This window comes from Falco peregrinus, chromosome 5 (assembly GCF_023634155.1).
Source record: "Falco peregrinus isolate bFalPer1 chromosome 5, bFalPer1.pri, whole genome shotgun sequence".
In the NCBI taxonomy this organism is placed as follows: domain Eukaryota; kingdom Metazoa; phylum Chordata; class Aves; order Falconiformes; family Falconidae; genus Falco; species Falco peregrinus.
The window spans coordinates 114,504,457-114,528,887 of record NC_073725.1 but is presented as its reverse complement, the minus strand read 5'-3'; the positions used below and the strand labels follow the sequence as shown (position 1 = coordinate 114,528,887).

Sequence of the window (24,431 nt, the reverse complement as noted above, 5' to 3'; positions counted from 1 at the left end):
TGCAGCTGTGCAAGGGTTGGGGCATATCAGGCTGAGGGAAGCAGGGGGGTTGAGCAGGAGGGGGGCTTGTGTGGACGCAGGGGTGGCTGTCCCCAGTCCCCGTGGGGAGGGTGCGGAGGCAGCAAGGCCCGGCTCATGGCAGGAGAGAGATGCCGTGGCTGCCAGCACAGATGGTCCTGCCCCAGGCTGGCTGCGAGGGGGGAGTTCTCTCCTGCGAGATCTCCAGCGCGGGAGCCGGGGCCGAGGCTGGTGGAAACTCGTACATGGAGGGTTTCAAGACCTGACAGGTTAAGGCCCAGAGCTGAGCTCTGTGCTGTCCCTGCCTTGAGGGGCGGGCTGGAGGAGAGCCCCTGAGGCCCCTCAACCTTAATTACCCGGGGACTCTGTGGCTAATTAGCAGCATCCCACCAAGGGGGGGTGGGTACCCCGGCGCTCCGCGCAGTAACTCTCCTCACGGCCGATGGTCAGAGGGAGGGGCAGCCGGGGTCCCCCGCCGTTACCCGCTCCAGCCCCTAGGTGGGCTCCCGGGACCGCCGGCCCTGCCCCTGGGGCTGCCTGGGCGGCGGATGGGGCCCGCGGGACTCCGGAGGGTGGGCCGGCCCTGGCGGCGCGGAGCGGGCCCCGCCGGCCGCCGAGGGGAGCGCGGCTCCCTCAGGGCCGGGGCGCCCCGTCCCCGCCGCGCCGCACGGCTACCGCCGCCTTCCTGCCCTCCGGGGCGAGGAGGAACCTTTCTCCGCCCTGCGGAACCTTTGCGGCGGAGGTGCCTGTTGCTGCCCGGGGGATCCTGCGGCTGCTCCGGCGGGGGGTGGGGGGCCGGACGCTGGGTGATGCGGCCCCCGAGCGGCGGCTGAGAGCCCAGGCCGGGACGGAGGCGGGCGGGCGGCCGCCAGCTCCCGGGGCTCGCCGCGGCCCGCAGCCCCCCGCCCCCCGCCGAGGTGAGAGCTCAGCGGTGGGGCCGCCGCCGCCACAATGGGAGCGGGCCGGGAAGGGGCGCGCCGGCGGAGGCCCGCGGCCACCCGCCCTGCCCCGCCCCGCTGGGGGCGCATGAGGAGCGGCGCGGGGTGACGGCCGCCCGGCCCGGGGGGGGCTATGGCGGTGGGCGAGCGGACACCCGGCTTTGGGGAGCAGGGGGCGTGCAGCGGAGCAGCGGCTGCCAGGCCCGGGGCGGGGGGCGGCAGGGAAGCGGCCACCCGGTCTGAGCGGGCCGGGGGTGCGATGCGGCCGCCGGGCCCGGGGGGGGCGGCCGGGCAAGTGCCCCGGCTCCTGCGGAGCGGCGGGGCAGCGTGGGGGGCGGGTCGCGGTGCGAGGGTGCGGGGGGCTGCGCGGCTGCCGGGCTGAGGCTGCTGCCGCCCCCGGGCCCCGACGGCTGCCGTGGGAGCGGGGCGGGCGGCATGGGCCCCGCCGAGCCCGAGCTTCGGGCTGCGCCTTCTCAGCGCCCTGCCGCGCTCCGGGGCCTACGCGAGTGCCTGGTTCGGGGGCGGGGGGGGGTGCTGCACCTGCCTCCCGCGGGGTGTCGTGGCTGCTGGGGTGTCGGCCAGTGCGGGGGGCAGGCGCCGAGCCAGGGGGGCCTGATGCGGTCACACCGCCGTGACTGCGCTGCGTGGTCGGTAGGGCTGGTGAAGAGACGCACAAAGTAATAATTTAGTGTCGGCGTGAGACTCGGTGAGCTGTGGAGGGGGAAGGCCTGGTGTGCTGGGCTGTTAGCTCTCTCGCTTGAGCCTGGCTCACCGCTTTTGCCCTTCCTCCCCCCTGGAACCGTTCATGGGTTACTTTTGCTGGTAGTTGCACTGGTGACTGGACGTTTCAGCACTCACATTTGAGAGATGCTCATAAACTCCCATCAATTTTCCCTCCCAACCCTTCATTGATTAGTACAAAACTGGTGCTTTAAAAAGTTCTTAGTGCATCACTTTATATGCAGGTGGGGCTTTTATATTGAAAAATAAATGCTTAAATTGGAAAAAAAAATTGAAAAAATGTTTAAAAGGTAAGAATGGAATTCTTTCCCCCCCTTTTTTATGCTAATAAGATGCTAATGATTACATTTGCTTATCTCTTAACTTCCTTAATGTACGATATTCTTTGTTGGATGTTTGCATGGTTATCCAAGCATCATTCTTAGTGAATAATCATGTAACCTATAGGAAATCGCTGCAGAAACTTCTGCATCAGTTCAAGATGTTCCTGCTACCTGTCTGAAGGTGGTAACTGCCTCTCGTCCCCCCTCCCCCCCCCCCCCCAACTTAGAGTAGTGGACCTTGTGAGTGCTCTCTGGCTGCTTCAATGCAAAATCCATTAGTTTAGAATAAACAGCCTTTGTTTTGATAGTTCTGTTCTAGAGGTGTTAGCACCCTGCAGAGGGATGAAAACAAAACAGCCGGCTTAGACCACTGCAGGTGCTTGTGATGGGAGCTCTGATGTGGCCTTGTTTTGCTAAGTGAGGCTTCTTTCCCCAGGTATGGAGCTATACATTCTGAATACACAGAACGAACAATGTAGCTTCTTACCAGTGACCTTATCAGCATCAGAATGTAGGGGTTGTTCATTAAGGGTAGGTGCTGAATTAGAAATTTTCAAGAAAAATGCAGCTGCTGCTTTAAGGAAAAGCTGCTGTGGATGTGTGAATTTTCTGGGTTGATGCTGTCTCAGGCTGAATACCACCTTCTCCTAAAAAAAAGCTGAATGTTTAGCCACCGCGTTCCACTTGTACTACACTCAGGTAACTGGTAACTTCTGCAACCCTAAAATATCTTGAAATTCCAGTGTTGATATTGGGGAATATTGCAGGTTCTGGATGGGAAAATTATGTGCTTTTCTGAGGAGGAAAACCGAACATGTTTTCTGTCTCATCTCAGTAGCGGTTGCATTTTAGTGGAGATTTGGAAGGTATCATCTGGCATAGGAAACTGTAACAGGCCATTGTTACATTCTCCAGGATCCAAGTTGATGTCATAGAATAATTCAGGTTGGAAAGAGCCTCAGGAGGTATCTTAGTCCAACCTGCTGGTCGAAGTGGGATCAACATCAAGTTCAGATGAGGACTTTGTTAGTTCAGGTCCTAAATCCTCCGAAGACAAAGATTCATCCGTCTCTGTTTCGGTGTTCCAGTGCTTAACTGTCCTCACAGGGAAAAAACTTTTTTTTTTTTTTATGTCAGGTCACAACCTCCACTGTTGCAGTTTGTCTCATGTCCTCCTGCCACATGCCTCTGTGCAGAGCCTGCACACAGCCTTTTGTCTTCTTGATAACCTCCATGTAGGTACAGGAGATGTGCTGCCAGTTCCCCAAAGCCTTCTCCGTTCTGGGCAATGCCATGTCTCAGCCTCTCTTCACACAGCAAGTGGTCTATCCTTGTGAGCATCTTGGTAGCCTTCTGTCGAATTCACTCTGGTTTCTCTGTGTCTGTCTTGTACTGTGGGTGTCCAAAACCGCACATGGTGTTTCACATGGGTCTGAAAAGCGCCAAGTGAAAGGACGTGATCGCTTCCCTTGATCAGACAGGCGACACTCCTGCTGATACAGTCCAGCGTGCTGTTAGCTTGCATCACTGCCAGGGCACACTGCTGACTCATGTTTAGCCTGCTGCCCACCGTGTGTTACCTTTTGTGTTTGTGTGTACATATACGTGTATGTACATGTATGTATTTGTATACACCCGCACACAAACATTGTCTCTCATCCTCCTGCCATGCATCTCTGAAAAGAAACTCATTACTATGTGTATGTATATACACACGTGTGTCAGATTACACCTTATGCAGCACTGAACAGTAGTATTTCCATCCCACACATTCCAGTTGTAGCTAGTGGTGACTGTTGTGGTGACTTGGCTTTTCCTAACTCTTCTGCTGTCACACTTCCCCTGACTGTGTGTCCAGCCAGCAGGTCTGCCTGTTGTGTTGCCTTGACTGTTTTTCTCAAAATTTCATTGTTTCAAATACCTCTTTGCGATGTATCTGGTTACTAGGCCTAGGAAGGGAGTGGCAGTGGAGGGAGGCTTTTCCCATGAGGCTGAGTTGAATCCCATTTGATCACATTCAAATCCAGGATGTATTAATGTAGGAAGTGTGTTTTCAAATAGTGTTGTTTATGGGTCTGAGTTAAACGAAACATTTAGGTGCAGCGGTTTTAAGAATGCAGTTAGTTGCATTGCAATTATGTTCATGTAATTTCTTTGAACTTGTTTCCTTCAGGTGCTTCAAAGTTTTTGGGAGATAATACCCTGTAGGATAAATAATTCTCTGCTAACAAAGTTCCCTATTTTAAACTTAATTCTGGAGAACTTGGTTCCTGCAGAGGTTAAGTACTATTTGATATTTCTAGATGCTTGGTACAGGTATGATTTTGAGACGTGTGTTTTCTGTTTATGCTAAATAATTTCTATATAATATTTTCCTGATTGTCAAATACGTTGGGTTAATTACAGCAGGATTTGTTTCAGAGAATGCTCATTGCAAGACAGGAGTTTGTTGTGTTTAAGCAACATTTTTAGTTATATAAAAATAAAATAATTTAGAGAGAGGTTTCCTCCTGTCCCCTAAATCTGTGTTTATGAAGTACTTGCATCAACACAGAAGGAGCAGAAATAAATACTTAGGTTCAGACTTGTAGAATAACATGTGTAGAAGCTGATATTTAGATGAGTTGAAACAATGACTGAAAACTTCATTCCTTGTTAACTTTTAGAAACCTTAAGTTTAGCTTCTAGGGTTTTATGCTTGTTAAGAAATAGAACCTTAAAGATGAAGGGGAATGATAAAGTAACACCATTTGTTATTTGAGACAGGGGCAGAATTAGTTGGTGAAATCAAGTGTCATTACATACTATGAGAAAGAAGAAGGTGGAATTGCAGGTAGCCATGAGAGGGGAAAAAATGTTGAACAGGCACCTTTAGAAGCTAGTTGGACTTCCGAGAATATGGTGGTAGTGTTTATGTGTTGGTTTTCTTTTTTTTTTCTTTTTTTTTTTTAAGTCATTGTTCTTTTAAACCAGCTAGCTGGTGACTTCTCTTTCTAAGAAATACAAAGAAAGTTAGTGATCAGTATTTCGTATATGGTAACCAGCAAATGCTAATTGCACATATTTGCTAACAGAATTAGTATATCTGAAGTAGAAACAAGTGGTTTTTGGGGGAGGGGAAAAAAGTTAGGGGTTTGAAAAAGTATATATTGCTTTCAGCCATGCAGATATAAAACTTCTCAGGAATTGTTGCTTTGAAAAATACCTCAAAGTGTAGAAAATAGGTGTTTAGAAATTCTTGAAGGTCACTCATACCATTGACTCAATTTTATGTCTGAAGTGGAATAGCAGAATGTCAGTTTAGTCCTGCAACTGAGACTGATTCAGTGCTGTTGTAATCTTGGAGCAGTTGTGGTAATTTAAATCTTGTTCTTGCTCAGTGGTAATGCTGGATTTGGGGTCAGTCTGACACCTCCAAAAATCTTGTGGCATTTTGAGTATAACTAAAACACACTTGGAGGGGAGAAGGAAAAAAAAAAGAAAGTATTGCATCACTTTAAGAACAGCGTTTTCAGCATGCTCTAAAATGTGCGAATAGGAGCAGTGATTTGAAGCACTCTGTGGTGGCCTGTCAGCTTGTCCCAAAGCTGCTCTTTTACAGGTGTGTCTGCAAGTTTGAATGCAGAAAGAAGAAAGGAAGTATGAACTAACTTAGCTATTTGTGGCAGTTGATTAATTAAACATCAGAATAGACATAAAAGCTGGTATGCACCTGTCTGGAGGAAGTATTGATTCTGTGCTCAGAAGTGCTGAATAACTTCATGACTGAAGATACTATTCAAGGATGCAGAAATCTTAAGGGGAAGACTTTTAGTTAGTTGCCTTAAAATGAGACCGAAGGGATCTGTTAGATGCTGTCAGTGTGGCTTACAGTATAAACATGGAGTCATGGAGTACAGCATTCAAACCTTGTGAACTGTGCCCTCTACCACTGTCCTAAATCCTAGGAGGCTTTGAGCTGTGAAGTGCTGTTACCATTAGCTTCTTGAACACGTATTTGAAAAGGAGGAGAGTTGATGAGATGAACTAGCTTCTTCCTGATACGACTTGGGTGTGACTGTCCTCCTCTTCTGCATGTGCACACTTACTGGTACTAGTAGAAGCCTTAGTAGATGCAATACACTGGCACAAACCACTTTCTCCTGCTATAACTGAAAGTTCTAGCCAAGAATTAAGCATATTAACAGAAGCTCTCTTCTGCCAGTGTAATTGGTTCTATGCTGGTGAACTTTTGCTAGCAGATAAGCAGAAAATCAAAGTTGGAAAAGCTCAATATACCCACATGCTTTCTTGTGTTACAAGGACGTTGAAACTTAGGCTGAACATGAGGACTTTGGTCGAGGCCTGACATGCAAAACAACATGCTTTAGCACCTCTCGTAAGGCGCTGTTACATAAAAACTTATAAAAGCAATTAAAGAAGTTTGGTAGTGATTTGTCAGATTACAGGCAGATAACTTTACTCTGGCATTCTCTGTGGAAAGCTAGCCTCATCTAATTAACAAAGAACTAGAGCTATACAAGGGCAGAACTGATTACCAGGAAGTGCAGAACCCTTCCATTGCTTAGCCAGGATGGCTGATCAGGTACAAAGATTTTGTAGGGCAAACATGGTATGGGAAAAAACTGAAACATGGTGGAGGTAGCATAATCTTGACTTATACTTTCTTCCTGTGATGATGAACATTATTACCTAAATTTTTTGCTTGTGAAGAAAGCTTTTCTAGCCCATCAGAACCATGGAAACGATGTTTTGGAGACATGATAGTTCATCAAAGATTTTCTGCGGTCTCTGAGAAACTTAAGTCTTATCTAGGGTATTGGTATCAATTAAGTGGGGATTGTTATATTTGGAGTTGTTGAATCCAAAATAAATATGTTATTAAAGTGTATTGATTTCATGTGAATTGCTCTAGCTGTTTGTTGCATGTGAAGGCTAATACAACAACCAACGAACCAATGAAACCCCAAACCAAACAAAATCCATGAACCTGACAAAGCCTGGAAAGGGATTTTGAAGTAGAGGTGCTCACACATCCTGCTGAATCAACTTGGAAAACGGGATGTTACTCAAAAGGTAATTGATTGAGGAGGGCTGGTAGTAGGATTTACTTAAAATTAGTGAAGCAAATTCTAAACTAAAAAAACCCAAACAACAACTAAACTAAAAAAACCCTAACCAGTTGCATAACTGGTTAGTACCAGTGCTCTGGAAGATCAAAAAATTGTAATTAAAGCTCTTGTATCACACATATACTTACGTAGGGGATTTGTGTGATAATTGTATTCCCATGCTGCCTCCATGATAATCAATGAGGGTGTTGTTGAAAAGTGAATCTTGCTCAACAGATACAGTTTCATGTATGGTCAGTGAGTCAAAACCTAGATTTAAAACAGTAGATGTGGAAAACAGAATATGAATGGAGAATTTTTCAGGGATTTATAGTAGATCCGGGTCTATTTTTATCAGTGGCCTGGAAGAAAGCATGAAACTAGAGCTGATCAAATTTGTGGATTATGTAAAGGTTGCACTGAGTGGTGAAGCATGAAAAGGAATGGCAGCTGTACAGCATCCTCTGAATTGTTTGGGTAACTGGGTCTAATATGTCCAAATATGTTTTATAGAGCTGGAGCACAAAGTTATGCATGTTGTGGAAAAGGCTAGAGGCTGTACGTTTAGAATAAAGAATTGTGCTTCCAGAAACCAGTGACCTTGGAAGGGATGGCAGGACCAGAGCAGATATACAGCAGTATGTGAGTCCTCAGAGTAACACTGTAGACATAAGGGCTACTAAAGTAAGCTAATTACTTTTTTTAATACTAACATATGTCCATAATAGCAGGAAACACTGAATAAGGACTGAGAGGTGAAATCAGATGGGAAATATTTTGGTCAGGTTTAATGTTAGTGTTTTTAAAGAGATGTTCCAAAGCAACAAAGGTGGTGTAGCATTTGGTGTTGCTTGGGTGATTAAGTCACACATTATAAAACTTTTTCTTAAAGTGCTCGATTGGTTTAGCTTATCGCAGAGTATTTTAGAAATTTCTCAATTTTCTTTGGGCAAAATAGGCTGTGTACCAAAGGGCTCTTTAATTTAGTGGAAAAAGAGATGATAGCAGCCGGTGTCTGGAAGTTAAAAAGATTATTTCAAGTTGGAAAAAAGGCACAGATTGTTAACAATGAATGTGACTAACCACTGAAGGCATTAGGAAGATGCTTGTAACTCTTAAGGGAAATTAGGATGTCTCTATCTCCTGAAGTCATCAGGTCAGGATGAAATGTAATTTGAAAGACATGTGTGAGGAGTATTTGCACATGTACGCTGTACAGGTACTTGTGACTGTATGATTGTACATGCCACCATGGAAGTACAGGAGTATTTGCACATGCCGAACAGATCTTGCCTAGCCGTGTTCAGATAAGGTCTCTCTTCTTGCCCCAACTGGGGTTAGTCAAATGATCTGATTATGATAGTTGTTCTTTATAGCACTCCTTTAAATCATTAATATATGGTCTCTCAAGGGAATAAATGTGCTCGTATGAACCACGTACTTAAATGAAATCAAATGTTTGTGTTCTGTTTTCTCTCTCTTTTTTTTTTTTTTTTTGAGGCACTGCCATTTTTGGTGATGGGGAAAGGAGGGGGCTGTATAGGGACGGACAGGGATGGCTGTTTCATTTCCTGAAAAAACTGAAACTGGAATATCCGCCACAGTCTTTTTCCTCAAAAATCTGATAACGTGCTCTTTAAGAGTTCTACTCAGCAGTAGTGAGAGGTAAACTTTCTATTGTCAGTGTTGGGGGCTAAGTCATTACATTCTGTAAAAATTACTTTTTCATTGGGGGAAGAAATTGCATGTGCTCATGGTGGCAGAGGTAGTTTTGCATGTGGATGCAGAAGGATGCAGTGTCTCATGTTTTTCTGCTGGTATGAAATCAGTGTGCTTCTTGTCCAACAAAAGGGATGGCTTCTGTTTCATCGTATCTGTCAAAGTGGTGAAGGACGTAGAGAGGAAGATAAAAAGCTGCGAGTCCTCTCCTGCCTTGGCCATTACAGAGGTGATTGATTGCTTGTGGGTTCTGAGTCGCCTTCAGGACAGTTGGTTTGGGATGTTTTCCTAAACCCTTCTGGGACCGTGATGGGAGCTAGTCCAGCTGTGACAGCAGCTTACTCCTGGTAGGCACCTTTCCAGACATCTTGATCTTTTCCCCCTTCACAGGACAAGTGCAGGCCCAGTCATGTGGTGGAGGAAGGGCGGTGAGAAATAACAGCCTGCAGGAGCCAGGTGCTTTGCTGTGGCAGATAGCCTTTTCCCCAGGTGCTCCCTCGACTTCCATAGGAAGTGGGTGCATACACCAAACAGCTCTTCTGCAGAAAAGGTGTTTCCAGCAAGCATCAGACTTAATACATATGTTCAGTAGCTCTGGTTTTGGGGGAGAGCTGGTGCAATAGCAAATGACTTTATCACTGAAAGGGACAGTCCTGCTGGAAGAAGTCACCTCCTCAGAGCATTTTCCAGCCAAGTGCTACCTTTCCCCCTCTATTGCTTATATTATTATTTCATCAAGGCAGGCAAGGTCTTGTATTCTTTTCTTTGTGCTCTTGGGCTGTCCTGTACAGGAAGACTTAGAGATAAAATCCTTTTGTTGAGGAAAGCTGTTTATAGTTTAATCTTTAAATTTCCTTGCTTCTTGGAGGGGTGTGTCTCTCCTGTATCTCTTGCTTTTGTTTGTGTTATCTTGTCTGACCCATTTTGCTGACAAAAAGAAGGCAGTGAAGAAAGACAGAAAGGGTTATTGTAAGTGAACAGTTTCTTTACTTGCAGTCTTACAATGCCTTTTTTTTTTTTAACTGATCTTCTGACTTCTCTTTACAGTTGCTTCTCCTCTAGGAGTGTTTTAAGTTAGAATGTACTTCCCCATGTGTGCATTTTTCTCCTTGACTGTGGCTGTTGTAGGCAGTTGCATCACTGAAGGACTGGTGTGGTCTTGCATCTGGCCCAGGGTCTCATGCCTCCACACAGGCTTTGGGGAGTTAATACAGCTTGTGTAGACCCTGAGATTTTGGTGATTGGCAAGAGCAAGGCAGCAATGATGAGTTACAGTTGTAGTCTAGACATTTTTGACTGCATGTCACTCTGGAGTGTCAGCCTCCACTGCAGACAAGACTTTGGAGGACACAAAGCTGAAACTGGAGTCTCCTTTCTTTTTTTTTTTTTTTTCTTTTTTAAATTTCTTCCTCTGAAATGTGATCATTGGGATCTAGAATAGTTCTAAAAGTAATGCTGTTTCTATTTCTAAATCTGTTGCTGGTCTCTTTCAGTTCTTAAGTACTTTGGAACATAATTTTCCTTCAAATACACTGTCATGTATTTTTAATGGAATTCTCTAGTTTTTTCAAGTCTCGCAGCTTTAACTACAACTGCTGTTATTATTGTAGAAAAATTGCACCACAGAAACTGGAGAAGAGTGAGAGATGAAAATGAAGAAGCTGCAATTTAGCTAACATTTTTTCCTGATTTCTTTGGGGAAACTCCAAATGGGTATATAAAAAAAAAAAAAAACGCAGAAGTTTTAATGCAGGCATTCTTTCTAGATTTCCAGAAATAATTAATCTTCCTTTTAAACTTCAACTTGTATTTTTTTTTTTAATTTCATTAAAAAATCCTCGCCTTTACCTTATAGAAAATGAATTTGAAAGTTGAAATTGCTGATGTCTCTTCCTTGAATAAAAATAATATTGCTATCTCACCTTCATTTTTTACTGTCTTTAGGTTTCAGGTTAAGTAGGTTGTATTTGTTAGATGGTAGCCAAAAGAAACTCAAGCCTACCCTTGAATGGGCTTTTTGAACCCTTAGAGATTCTAGTTTTTGTTTTCTTCATGGGTGGCTTTTTGATTTGTGTTTGCTGTCATAGAAAATAAATAAATAATAAAAAAAGATGGGGCAGAGGGGAAGCAAATAATTTTTGGCTGTTCCCGTGTGAAATCCTGTCAGGTTTATGCTTCTGTTCTTCATGAGTATTATCAGCTAACTCCAACTCTCTCATTAGTTATGGCAGGGAAGACTGAGGGGGAACAGAGTGAATTGTCCAGCAGTCTGGATGAAATTTTGGGGGATGAGGATCGTAGAACTCAGGATATAAGGATTTCAGGTTTTTCTACTTTGTTTCATCTTACTGTGCTGGAACTCCTCCTACATCCTGTACCAGACAGGTGTCTTTCTCATGTTTGCTGAGGGGACCTGTCCTCACCTACACCTTTGCTTGTCCGTGACGTTATTTAGTATTAGATTGTAAAAGGTGCAAGGGTTACTTGTGGCCTGGGTCAGAAAATGCAGACGAAGAGTAGCAATTACGTGAGTGGCAACTTCATTCCTAGTAGGATAAAGGACGAGAGAAGGCTTTTAGGACTTCATGGCAAAGCTGGGTCTGTCTCTTTGAGCAGTTTGGATGAATTTGAAGTCTTAAGTGAAACAAGCCCAGAGCAAGCAGGGAATGTGCATGAGAGGCTGTGTATACCAGTATGTATTTACGGCCAGAACTCCACAGTGGCCCTTGGTTACGTAGGTTGGGTTGGGGGCCCCTGCTCTTGTGGGTAGGTTAGTCCTGAAGTGGAGAGAGCAGTGCATGTCAGCAACTGTGCTTTTTAAGCAGGCAGCGAAGTGTAGTGTAGATTGGGAGCAAAGAAGAGGTTTCTGAGATCAAGAATAAAATAAAATATTGATTCCCTGAAGATTTTGGGGAACGGTCTGTGTTCTAGGGCAGCCCAGGAATATCTACTTATCTCAGACATAGGAAGACAAAACATGAAAACAGCAAAAGGTACACACAGCAAGTGATTTTCTTTTTATTCAGGTACTAAAAATTGTCCCTTGATCTCAGGCAAGGGCATCATGGCCAAAGCAAATTCCCCTTCGGGAGGTTAAAGAAATGACCCATTTGTTCTCATGGTGCAGATTGCATCACTTCCCTTTGTTACCACGTAAAGGTGTTCCTTTCACAAGTCCTGTTTGAGTGCATTTAGGAGAGGAGGACCTGCCCTGACCTGGAGAAATTTCTGTCAGTGCTAGCTACCAGTTTCTCTGGGTCAGGGCAGCTTATCTTCCCACTCCCCAGAACAGAGCCTTATCCTTTCTTTGCCCCTGTCATGCTGGTATCCCCCAGCATGTAATTACAAGGACCTGTTCACAGAGGCTATCGTTAAATATGTTAAATGTTAAGGACTTACATGAGTTTATCAGTATTTTGAGCTCTGGGCAGTTTAAAAGTGTTTTCTGTGAGAAGAGAGATGTGCGCAGCAAAGGTGCCCAACTGCATAATATAAAATTTATGATACATTTGCCTTTTGAGTGGCAATTGCATTTATTTTTTCAATTAAAAAACCCAACAAAATGAACTTCAGGAACAGATAGCCCTCCACACAAACCACATAGTGATGCCATGACTATTTAAAGAAAGAGACAATTGAAAGGATTAAGTATGAGAATGTTCATGTCTCACCTCAGATGTATGCACCATACTTTTGATTGAAGCTAAGGAAGCTTTGTCACAAGGACCGTCTTGCTTTCTGAGATCAAAATGCTGTCTGTCCCCTGTACTGGAGCAGCATTCTGGCTGCTGAGACCATGTCCCTGTGGACAGTGGTGCCAGCTTGGTCAGACCATACCCAGGACTGCATGTTCCCACTCTCTGACTGTTTTTTCCTTTGTTCCTCCACAGCTGTTCATGCAGCTTTGTAGTAAATTACATTTGGGAACTGAATTTTGCTTCCAGGTTGTTTTTCAGCTGGATGAGCTTGCTGTCCAGCCGTGCAGGTAGCTGTGCTGGTACACTGTGGGAGTGGTGTACTGGTGGGAAAGCAGCTGCTTGTGGGGTCTGTCTGAGGTCTGAGAAGCTGCAATCAGCAAGAGAGAAAAATGGGTAATTTAATCAAGGCCAAATGTTTATTACCCTTCTGGTGCCTATGAAATCTAAAAGCTGTCTGTCAATGTCAGGGCATGTCACTGTCTCTCTAATTGGGGGAATTAGCATCAGGTTTTGGTTGCCATCTCCCGCTTATCACTCTCTTTTTTATTTGGTCTTTGCATTTATTATTTGCATTGCTGGCTGCTGAAAGGGAAAGAAACAGCATTCGTAGTGTGATGTAACTGTCCAGAGCTTTGCATTACTTTTGCAGCATCCCCACTTAATATTTGTGTGAAAAAGGCGTCGGGCTGTGGCTTCTCCTTTCCAGTAGTGCAAGAGTTGTATATTCCTTCCTTAAAAAAAGTGCCAGGGTTATGGGGTGCACCTTGACAACTAAACACAAGCTTCTGGGCTTAGGAAATAAGAAAAGTCAGATTGTTTTTGCAGGGGATGTTGGGGTGTGGGAGATAGCAGGAACAGAGAATAAGAATATTTTCTTAAATCAAGAAGTTGCAGGAGAGGTGTCATCGGTTGGGTTTTAAGTTTCTTGTCTGTAGGTGTCAACAAATTGGGGGAAACAGGACCAAAAAATAAACCTTACAAATTCAGTGTCTTTCAATACTTAGTGTATGAAAGGTACCACAAGCTCAAAATGGGGTAAAGCAGTTGCCTTGAAAACTGCATGGCAAGTTGACTGTTGCATAGAATAGAGAAGATTTGGGGTTGAAGAAGTTAACTGCTTTTGAGATGAGATATTTGGGGAAAAGCTGTTACCCCAGCAGAGATTTTTTTTCTGATTTTTTTTCCCTCAATCCTGGGATGTGGTTGAGTTATCTCTGGAGGACAATTTCCTGGGGAAGCTGGTTTGGGTTTTTTTGGGGGGTGGGGGTGGAACTCTTAACTCTTGACAATGTGCAGTAAGATTTAACCTAGCTAGCATTTTTAAGTTTCTGTCTACTGCAACTTCACATCCTGTTCGCCAAGGAATGTGAGTAGCTGAAGTCTTTATTATGTGATCTGAATTTGTTTATTCTATAATGTCAATACTTAACTACTTGAGAGAAATAAGACCCAGATAATGAGTAGAGAACACTGAGGAAATGGGTGATCTGCTTAGTCATGCAGACTCTGTAAGAAAATGTTTTTTTCCTGACTGTCTTAAAAAAAAAAAAATTGTTTAGAAGTGCCTTTTTCTTCCTCCTATACTTACCATAGCTCTCGTGAAAAACAAGAGAGGAGATCTTATATTTCAACTAAATCGATACTTCTGGTCAGTTAAATGCTTATTTTAACGGCATGAGAACAGAGTTGTTAGCTGCTGCTGCTAGTATGGAACCCTTTTGTGTGTGGAGGAAAAAAATTGTATATACACACACACTTTTGTTGTGATGAGAAGGTGCATCCTCTAGAAAGTCTTTAACTTTTATCATTTGCCCCTTTCATTCCTAACAGAGAGAGAACTATGAATGAAGTTGAGTGACATTTTACAGCATTGCCAGTAAATCTGCTCTGGAAGTGCCATATAACTAGTTTTCTCTGTTAAAGAATACTTAATTGTACTTAAGAATTCCGATCAAAAGAAGAGTTATAGTTATTACTCAACTTTCTGAGTTCAGCCCAAATCAATAATGATCAAGAATTCCTACAATTAGATAAATGGATAGTTTCAGTAAAATGATTTGGTTAATCTTGATTCAAGACTAGTAATTCCATAATCCAACTAGTAATTCAAGAGAAGGGGAGGAAAAATAGAGATGGGACAAGAAATTCTGTTCCTGTTACATTTTGGGAGGTAGCAGCTGGGTGTAGGGATGTTGACTTCTTAGAGCATATGGTCCCCTTCACTTGGGATGGAAACGAGTTAGCAGGACGCTGGAAGAACTGGCTTGCCTGCAGTTCCTTCTGTATTTGCTTGCTGGGTATGGCTGCCAGTCAAGCAGCATTTGCAAATGCTAAATGAGCTTTGATAGAAAAAGTGGTCACTTGGGCAACGTAGTTGACTGTAACTTGCACTTAACTCTGAGAGGAAGAATACCTTAAAGGTTATTGTTTTTTGAAGATCACAGCTGAATGCTCTTTATTCTGCTTCTGAATCTTGGACATGTGATGTTTGGATTCTGCATGGGTATGAGTATCTGTACAGTATTGTCTGTTCAGTAAGAACAAGTACTACAAAAGACATTTCTAGCATTTATGGAAGTGAATTTGCACGTTTGGGAGATAATGACATTTTTATTCTTAAGAGTTGTGTCTAGTAGCCAGCAGCTACTCCTGTAGATGGCTGTTGTGGTGCTTATTCACCATACAGTGCTTTTTAATAATTTGCTAATATGTCCCTTTCAATTGCACCTTCCTGTTACTGCACTGGATATGTCTGTGCCCATTTGTAATGGTAGTTAACGTCCTGTTTAACGTACACTAGGACTGGAAGCTTGGGTATGTTTACCAAAAGGGTACAATGACCTGCAGGATATATTACCTTTCTGTTCATATTTGCATATCTCCTTAGCCAGACTTGCATTTTGCTGCTTTTAAAGCTTTTTTGAAAGTAAGCCTAAGTATGTAGAGTCATATACTCCCAATTTTGTAAGCTAAAAATGTAGTGTGTATATCATGAGATCATAGCTCAGTTTCTTTTCAGAAATAATACTTCATATCTCTAATCAGAGTGGCTTTTGTGTATGCAGATGGTCCCCCAAACGGCATGTTGGATTGTTTGTACTGTTTGGTGAGGGGCAGTAAGCTGCATTCTTCTCCCTTGCAGGCCTGTCCAAACCATTGGGAGGTTTTGAGCCAGCAAAATGCAACCGAAGTGGTGCTTCTTACTAAGGATAAAACCACAGGAGGCTATTTCATCCAGTTGCTCTCCATGTGAGCTGCCTATAGTGTCAGTCTTAAGTGTTATCAAAACAAGTGTGTTTGAGATAGATAAGGATCAGGGTGTTTTATTTTGACTTGTTTACTGGGAAAGGCAAAGATCAGCAGGTTTTGGTGACTTTGTTCTCAAAACCAACAGAAAAGGGGCCTTACAAGTAGCATTTAATGTAGGTTTTTCCGGCACTGTGCAAGTAGAATGTTCTGTTGGAGGGAATGACTCTGAAAGAAACCTATGTTTCTGACAGTTTTTAATCCTTTAATGGATTTTTAATCTACAATGGAATCCAATAAAAATTAGTTTAATGTCTGATTGCTTGACAGACTGGTGCAACTAGGGTCTAACATGCTAATTGTCATCCTCATACCATGTGAGTTCAAAACAGTTTATTTCCATTTCTTCCTACTTCAGGATTTTTTGGTTTTCTTCTTTCTTTTTCCAATTAGGTTTCTTTGGTGAGCTGTAGGTGGCATAAGTAATACTGTCTTGTCGCTAGTGTAATTAACATTGCTAGAGGTGGGTAAGGGAATAAAGAGGAACAAACCCATGTTGAATTCTTCCTTTTTCTAAAAACTGCATAAAGCAGAACCTCAGGTTTTATGTCCATTTCTGAAGAGGAGGAAAGAAGAGGCATTGAAACCACTCCCAGACATCTGCAGCTTTTTGTAGTGAAATGCAGACACATGCCCAAAGGAAGAGTTTGAAGTTCTGTTTGCTTTGTGATCTGTTGATGAGTGTGCAATGTGACTCGCACCTGTCTCATAGGGGACGTTGGGTTGCCCTGGACCACTGCTGATGGGAAAGCTTGTTTCCTGAGCAGAGAACAATCAAAGGTGGTGAATCATTCCTCCGTAATGAAGTCTGCTTCTCTGGGAGGCAAAAAAAAGAGGAGTGTGTGGATGGGGCGATACTGAGAAAACAGGATAGATCAATTAGGCCTTTCAGCCTTGGGAAAACATGCAATTTTCATCATTCTGAAAGATAAAAGCATTGTTTATGAGCTATATCAGTCCGCTTCTGTGGGAGGTAAACCATAATGTTAGCGTATCTCAGTGACCAAAGCCATAGCTTGTCTTCATGGGGTGACAGTGGCTGATCTTTACTTGAGAGGGGATTAGCTCTTTGCCTTTTCGCTCCTCTCTGTTCCACTGCTTCTGTTTATGTAATTTATTCTTGATTTATTACATAACTTCTTCTCTGGCACCTGTGTGTAACAAGAGCTTAAACTCCTAGAGGGATCTTTCAGTTATCCGGATCTTCCTTGCTTGTGGGAATTGGCTCGTGTCATGACATAGTTTGGGTACTCACAAAGAGAAGGCTTGGCATACCTCTCCTGTGAGCTGACTTTTTAAAATCTATCCTTTGGAATGTGAGAATGGTTATCATTAATGCAGGGTAGGCAAGTTTGCCCTAAATTAATCTCCAGTGTAAAATGTATTGAATATAATTTGGAGTCCTGATATGCTATGCCCTACTATTGAGTCTTCCCCATCATTTGAAATCTTTTTTCGGAATTTTAGTCCTCTCACAGGTACTGCTTGTTGTTCTATAGCTATAGCACTGTGAGCAAAACCTGTAAAGGCGCACTTGAAAGTGGCTTTTATGTTGAAATGCTGCTTGCTTTGAAAGTAGAAATGGTGATCAGGGAAGGGAAGTTTCCTTTTCTTAACATTTTCTGTAGCAGGGAAGGCAAGTGCCATTTATACAGAAGCTGCCAGAGCTAAAAACATCGATGGAGATTCTGTGAAGTAAGAGACAAAATTTTTGTTCATTTGTGATGGTGTTAATCCAGATGAATATCAGTAATTATGGGAAGCAAAACCAATCACATGCTTCTTACCTCAGCCTGAACTTTTTTACAAAACAGTACAAAACAAAACACTCTTCTAGATAGGGTTGTTCACTGGTGAGGAAGTTTTGAGTATTTCAAAGGAAAGAGTTGATTTATAGGAAGTCAATTTCTACTTTATTATGATTGTAAAAATTGCTTTTAAAAGCAGTGCAACATTGTTTAGGAAAATATATATGTAATGTAGGACGTTTGAACTTCAAGGTTTTGGCAGTGGGAGGGCTACAGCGGTGGCTTCTGTGAGAAGTTGCTAGAAGGTTCTTCCCCCATGTCCAATGGAGCCAATGCCAGCTGGCTCTGAGTCGGACCCGCTGCTAGCCGAGGCTGAGCCAGTCGGTGATGGTGGTAGTGCTGCTGGGATAACATATTTGAGAAGGGGGGGGCAGAAGTATCTGCGCAGCAATTGTATGGAGCAGAGGAGCAGAGTGAGCACCTGAGAGAGCAACAGCTTTGCAGACACCAAGGTCTGTGAAGAAGGAGGGGGAGGAGGTGCTCCAGGCTCTGGGGCAGAGACTCCCCTTGCAGCCCATGGTGAAGGCCGTGGTGAGGTGGGCTGTCCCCCTCAGCCCGTGGAGGTTAACAGTGCAGCCGTTACCCACCTGGTGCCCATGCAGGACCCCACGCTGGAGCAGGTGGGTGCCTGGAGGAGGCTGTGACCCCGTGGGCAGCCTGCGCTGAAGCAGGTTTGCTGGCAGAACTTGTGACCCCATGGAGAATCCACGCTGGAGCAGTCTGTTCCTGAAGGACTGCACCCCGTGGAAGGGACCCACACTGGAGCAGTTCATGAAGAACTGCAGCCCGTGGGAAGGACTCCTATTGCAGGAGGTCATGGAGAACTGTCTCCCGTGGGAGGGACCCCGTGCTGGAGCAGGGGATGAGTGAGCAAGAAGGAGCGGCAGAAACTTGTGATGAACCGGCCGCAGCCCCCATTCCTCGTTCCTCTGTGCTGCTCGTGGGGAGGAGGTAGAGAAATCACGAGTGAAGTTGAGCCTGGGAAGAAGGGAGGGGTGCGGGGAAGGTGTTTTTAAGTTTTGGTTTTCAGTTCTTACTATCCTACTCCGATTTGAGTTGTAATAAACTGATTTCCTCGAGTTGAGTCTGTTTTGCCCCTCTCCTTATCTGGACCCATGAGCCTTTTGCTGTGTGTTCTCTGCCCTGTCTGGTTGAGGAGGGGAGTGATAGAGCGGCTTTGGTGGGCACCTGGTGTCCAGGCAGGGTCAACCCCACACACACACGCATACACACACACAGAAATTGTTTGCCCATTTCTGCTGGCTTTGTCCAGAGGTAAAGAGCTTGTCAGTGCCTTCTGAAGTCCATGTAAGTGAGTGCTGACATCTTATGAAGAATATTCAGAGTTTTTTCTTTAAGGGTTGTAAAATGTTGACACTATTGGCAGTAGGGTGTACCTGCATCCTTTCTGAAATGCAGGGGAGAAAGGGCCCTGTGGCAGGAGGTTCCTGCAGAGTGGATGGATGATGCCGGTGTGTGCTGCTGCCACCAGTCCAGGTTGTGTAATCACTGCAGATGCTGCCATTGACTCGCACTAGCTCTTTTTGTTGGGGATCGAAGTGGGAGCCAGGCCTTATATAATGTGCATTGTCACAGTCTCTGTTCCAGCACTGTCATGTCAGCAGAGGGGAAGGATTAGCTCTCCCTTTTTTTTCTTTATGGGTTGGGTTTTAGTTTGTTTTTTTCCCTTCTTCTACCCTTTCTTGCAGCAGCTTTTGTTGTTTTTGTTGTCAGGGAACAACCAGTTTCAGGCTGTTTTTAGTATTGTGGTGCCTTTTAGGAAAGAGGTTGTTAGTCTAGAGAGAATAAAAGAGCAGGTCCTGCAACTCTCTCGAAACTGATCTATGGAAGTAGTTTTTAAAGCACTCTTAATTTTTTTTCTCTCAATTCCTGCTCCCCACAAATCACAGTGGGCTCCTTAATACTTGGGTGAGTAAAGAGTAGATGCCTTGTGCCTATGTTTATGTGGGGTGGGGAGAAGGGTCGCCCAGGGCAAGCGGATGCTCTCCAATTTTTGATTTTACAGGCTTCTGCTTTTCTGTTTAATACTCCTGTAGTAAACACATCACTTAGAGAGGGGATCAATGCCACTTAGCTGCATTGCGATTTGAACAGGAGGAAATGAAGGAGAAGAACTGTTTTCTTCCTTCCCAGCTAGCAGTGTGTGGCCACCAGTTATCTATGAGTCACAGCTAAAAAACTATTGCTTGAGTTTTAACAGTCTCAGACTGCAAAGGAAGAAGGGATTTAAATCACCAAGTAATCAATTAAGGATGGCTTTAAATGCAATTTGTGAGGGTTATCACTGGGGGAAATAAGTTCCTGTTGATCTTTCAGTAAACGTTTGCTTTGTTAAAAACATATAGGGGATCTGCTACATTAATACTGGACAGTAACACTGTTGACTTTTTCGAGAAATATTTATCCTTTTAAATGATTCCCCTCTCCCCCACCATTTTTTACATGACAATGTAAAATAGAGATGTTAATGTTACATAATGCAAATTAGAGAAATTCTAATGTTTGTTAGAATCAAAATATCCAAACCTACTGATCTCAGGTTTATTTCTTACCAGATTTTTATATGGGACAGAAAAATACTCGTTGTTTTGCAATAACATTGCAAGTTATTACTTGCAAACTGTTAAAAGATTTTTTTTTTTTTATTGTACAGAGCCATTTAAGCTCATGACTTTAGTGATCCACCTGTATGCTTTGTAATGATTTTCCTTTAGTTACTGAAGGCTGCCTACAAGGTACCAGAACTGTGCTAGCAGCGGACTAGCAGTAAGATGAGATTTCTCCCAAGGAGCCAGCGGTTACCTTCGCACACGTTCAATTTGAAGTGTTTGTGTGTGAGCCGAGTGAGTAAGAGGAATCTTACAGCCCTCACCAATGAATAGTTTTGCTGCCAAACAAAAAAGATAAAGGAAATTATTATTGCCATAAAACATGACTGTATAGCAGAAACTGAAGAGCATTATCCAGCACTTTGAAATACCTGGTTTTATTAAACCATCTGTGCAGATCCTCCTGCGATTTGCCAGCATGCTTGATCCTGTTTCTGTGGCCAGGCACCACAATGACCAGTGTGAAGTCTTGGTTACAAAACAGGCTTTAAGGGGCAGATCTTGATTAGTCCCAGATATTGGGCTTGGCTGGAGGTTGGGGAGGTGATGGAATCCTCTTTACTATTCAGCACCGTAGTGGCATTAGTGTTAAACCCGCCCTTTCCGAAGGGATTTGTATGGGATGAGTGTGTACTCGGGAATGAGCATGTCCTGTGCCTAAACCACTTGTGTTGTAGCAGGCAAAAAGCTTCTGTAAAGCCCCTTTGGCTTCTGTGGCTTCTTGGAGGTACAGGGGAATCCTGCTCCTCCTTGCTGAGGTAGGGAAGGACTCCAGTATGCCCTGTCCTTCCATTTTACTTGTTTGTACTTATAATAATTAACTAAGTAATAGTTTAGGTTTTGTGGTGCTGACGAGTCCTCTGAGGAAAGTGGTGGTGTACAGAAATGGGCAAAGTCACCAGCCTCCATGATAGTTTCACTAATAGTTCGGTTCACAGTGAGCATGATCCTGCAGTGCAAAACTGTCACTTAAAAGGGAGAAAGTTCACTTTTGCATTTCTGTCTCAGCTTCCTACAGAAGAAGAAATGGTGATTTAAAACCTTTGCAGAGTGAAAGAAAAACGTGAGGACAATGGAAATGTGTCAAAATTTGCAAGCCCTTTAAGTACCCTTGTCCAGAACTAGGCCCCCTCTCTGTGCAGGCTGAGGAGGAGGTAGCCATCACCACACAGCAGGCAGTTATTATCAGAAATGTTCTGTCTTAAAAAAGCAAAGCCCAAAAACTTCAGAACTATGTTTATTTTTACGGAAAGACAGGACATAATACACGAGAGAGGCTGTCTTGGATGTTAATTTGATGCGCAGCCGATTGCAGGGTTTAACTTCCTGGGTAGGATAAACATGACAGCTCTTCTCTGAGTAAACCAAAGGAATTTTTCCAAATGTTTTCAAACAATACCCCACCTCATCTTCTCAGCGGCCTCGCCATGTGTTCAGCTGAGCGCTGTGCTGAACCTGTGTGTAGGTTTGGTTTGCATCTGGTGGTGCTGGTCACCCCCTCTGGGCACAGCATTGCTGCGGGGCAGGAGGCTGGCACCTTGCTCTGATGGGGACAGCTGGGAAGCCCAGGCAGAAGGTAACTTGCATTAGCTGAGGGTAATCTGTTCGTCTCTCGCCAAGTGCGCTTCCCACAGCGGGGAAGTGTTGACCGTGCCGCTCCTGTGCGAAGGCGAGGGACAGGGCAGGCTGGACGAGCCCAGCCAGGAGGCAGCAGCGGCAGCTACAGCGTGGCCCGGTTGTGTAATTCCCCTGGGTGGAAGGCGCCGAACTGGGTCAGAGCGGTGTGAGAAACGAGGGCACTTGACGGCTGCGTAACGCGCACCTGCCTGTCAGGCCATGTCCCTGCTGCATCTCGGGGTGCCGGACCAGGGCTGATGCGGTGGAGAGTGGCTGTGGAGCTGCCGAAGCCGAGGAGGAGGGTGGGAAGGAGGAAGGCAGACAGCACCGTGACAATAGGCACAGAGGAGTTAACCGTCTTTGTTTCACCCAGCTTCTGCAAGATTTAATTAAGTCTTTTTGAAAGCTTCTGTATAATTCTCCTGCATATGGCTGCGGCTGCTGAACGGGTGTCAAGAGCTAGCTTATGAAGAACATGTACTTACTGCTAAACAAAAATAAAGCTTAGATTAGAGCCCTTTTGTACTCTAGTCTGAGAGATAGCTGCTCTCTACTGGGTTGGATTTTATTTATAGAAATACAAAGACCCGTATCCTTTCCTTTAAACAATTTCCAGAAAGTGTTTTGTGGTGTAGTTTTGTTTTGTTGGGTTTTTTTTAAGGTTCTGTAACGAATGATGAAACATGAGAGATGACACACAGGAGGATACTGATGGGAGAAACTGTATCATGTGTCATTCTTTGACCTGGAGCATTTAGTGGCATGACAGCACTTCTGCTTTTCCCATTTGTAGATGATAATTAATTCCTGCCATTTTAATAGTGATTGTATTTCTTCTTTATTTTAATTGGTGTTTTGGGGGGTTGATGCTTAATTTGCTGGGATAGTAAAAACACAGAAAATTTTTAATATGCTTCTGTTGAAACGATTTCCAGCAGATAGCATGCGAGGTGCCTTATAGCGCAGTATGGACAACGTGGAAATAAATAAATACACTTGAAATCCCAGGGGACCAGCAGAGACCCCCCCCAAAGGTAACACTGCTGACCATCTCCTCTGTGGAGTATAAGGAAGCAGGTGCAGCTTGACAGTTACTGGTTTGAGTACAACCTGTAAAGAGTAAAACAATGTATGTTTTCCTAGGGCTGATCATCAGCTGGAAGGGAACATTGTTGCCATTTAAAAGCAAAAATAACCTGCTGTTTTCAAATACACACAGGCTTCAGCACAGCATTTGATAGGAAAAACTTGTGGTAATAGATTGCTCTGTGTCAGCAGTCCTTGGCAAGGCACAGACCTGGGAGGTGAGCGACGCGGGCGCTGTGGTGCGTGGGGGTCAGTGGGCTGCATGGCTCTGTGCCTGCCCACCAGCAGGCCACAGAAGCTGAATGAATCTCCTTGGCTTTTGTAAACTGGCACAGTTCCACTTGAGCTAATTTAGATTTTGGCCTTTTCTACCATCTGCTTGACTAAGCCAACTTACTTTGTGTGACATGTGTAGTAGTGCAGGGACTTCAGTTGTCCCTGCCTGGTGGTAAAGTGCTGCTGGGACCTGGTGGTGAAAGGTTTCCTATACCAATACCAGTATCTGCAGAGCCTGTTCTTCCCTTGTGTTTATTTTCCTTTCAGACACTCTTCAATGTTATTGAGGAGCTGAGAGGGGCAAAGCAGGAACTGATGACTTCAGCTGGAATAATTCAGCATACTTGACAGTTAGATTTTCAGTCCTGCTGCAAGGGTGTTGAGTTGTGTCTTTAACCTTCAAGTTCCTGAGCTCATCTAGTTACTGCTGAAGCACAGCTGAAAATGAAATATTTCTGTTTCTTCAAGTGTTTGTAGATATGTGTGCTGCCTTATCTGTTTAGAAGTTTGTTGGGGTTTTTTGTAAATAGCTGATTAATTCTCAAGCATCTTATAGTTTACACTGGAAATGTCTTGTAAGTAGGGGGCAGTGGAAAATGAGTGATGAGGAAACGTTTCCCTTGTCTGTCTTTGAAGCTTTCTGGGGAATATGTGGATAGCAATTCTTCTGAGGCTTGATTTTTTTGAACACATACTTTGCTTTATGTTCCTTGAGATCAAGACACCTCCTTTATTTTCCATTGTTGGTTGTGTTTCTTTTTCATCCATCTTAAACAGCTCCTTTGTGGTAATTAGTTGTGTATGGAAGAGGAGTACCCAGGAGTACCCATCACTGTCCATGACCTGAACAGATAAACTTGTGACTTTGTGATTGCCTTGGCCCTCTTTTTAGGCTTTATTGTTGTTTTGTACCATGATTTCTGCTGTGGTGCACTGGAGCAGCGTAACAGAGGGGTTACACACAGCCAGCTCCGGTTCTTGTCCTTTAGAGGAAGGAAATGCAATTCTCCGATCCAGCCTTCCTTTGTGTTTAATTTTCTTCTTACCTTGCTTTAGAAAGGGATGTACAGCTTTTAAAAACTGGATCTTTGTAGTCTTCTGACCATACTGTTACAATGGTAAGGCTGTCTCTGTTCTGTTGGTTGGAACAGAGACTTCAG

At 44.2% G+C, this 24,431-nt stretch overlaps 1 protein-coding gene across 4 annotated transcripts in view; it reads left to right on the top strand.

The window, feature by feature from the left end:
* Positions 1-645: 645 nt before the first annotated feature.
* Positions 646-24,431, top strand: part of RAD54L2 (RAD54 like 2) — a 74,429-nt gene continuing 50,643 nt past the window's right edge. The window contains exon 1 of one of the 4 annotated variants that reach the window (XM_055803939.1): positions 646-935. The gene's annotated coding sequence lies outside the window, so the exon portion shown is untranslated. The remainder of the gene's footprint in view (positions 936-24,431) is intronic. The other 3 variants (XM_055803940.1, XM_055803942.1, XM_055803944.1) reach the window with 3 other exon arrangements.